Genomic DNA, 958 nt, shown 5'->3' with positions numbered 1-958 from the left:
GGCATAATATTCTGCTATTATCTTTTGAATGCCCATACTCCCCAACCCCGTGACCATCTATCAACTACTAATTTGTACTTCTTTAACCCTTCACCCCATTCTCCCAGCCCCACAACCCCCCTCCCCTCTGTCACCAAATTGTCCTCCATATTTGTGAATCTGTTTTTGATTAGTTTGTTCTTTTTGTTCCTTAGATTCCACATATAAGTGAAATCACATGGCATTTATCTTTCTCTGTCTGACTTATTTCACTCAGCATAGTAACGTCTAGGTCCATCCATGTCATTGCAAATGGTAGGATTTCATTTTTTAATGGCTGAGTAATATTCCATTGTATAAATGAACCATGACTTCTTTGATTCAGATAATTGGATAATTGTCTGTTGATGGGCATTTAGGTTGTTTCCATATCCTGGCTATTGTAAATTGTGCTGCCACGAATATTGGGGTGCATGGATCTTTACAAATTGTTTGTTTTCTTTGGATAGATACCCAGAAGTGCAATTGCTGGGTGAAAAATATGTCCATTTTTAATTTTCTGAGAAACTTCCAGATGGTTTTCATAACGGCTGTACAAATTGGCAATCCCACAATGTATGAGGGGTCCCTTTTCTCTGCATCCTTGCCAACACGTGTTCTTTGATTTATTGATGACAGCCATTCTTACAGGTGTGAGGTGATATCTCATTGTGGTTTTCATTTGCATTTCTTTGATGATTCGTAACCTTGAGCATCTTTTCATATGTCTGTTGGCCATCTGTATTTCCTCTTTGGAGAAGTATCTGTTCAGGTCTTCTGCCCATTTTTTAATTGCATTGTTTATTTTGTTGTTGTTGAGTTGTATGAGTTCTTTAAATATTTTGGATATTAACCTCTCATCAGATGTATCATTAGTGAATATCTTCTCCCAATCAGTCAGTTGTCTTTTTGTCGATGGTTTCCTTTGCTGTACAAAAAC

The 958-nt window shown here is 37.3% G+C and overlaps 1 protein-coding gene across 1 annotated transcript in view; it reads left to right on the top strand.

Moving 5' to 3' along the window:
• LOC105306601 (zinc finger protein 14 homolog) overlaps positions 1 to 958 on the top strand; it is a 126,262-nt gene that overhangs the window by 85,271 nt on the left and 40,033 nt on the right. The window lies entirely within an intron of this gene.

This window comes from Pteropus vampyrus, unplaced genomic scaffold (genome assembly GCF_000151845.1).
Source record: "Pteropus vampyrus isolate Shadow unplaced genomic scaffold, Pvam_2.0 Scaffold448, whole genome shotgun sequence".
In the NCBI taxonomy this organism is placed as follows: domain Eukaryota; kingdom Metazoa; phylum Chordata; class Mammalia; order Chiroptera; family Pteropodidae; genus Pteropus; species Pteropus vampyrus.
The sequence above is the reverse complement of the archived record's forward strand: the minus strand, read 5'-3'. Positions and strand labels throughout refer to the sequence as shown.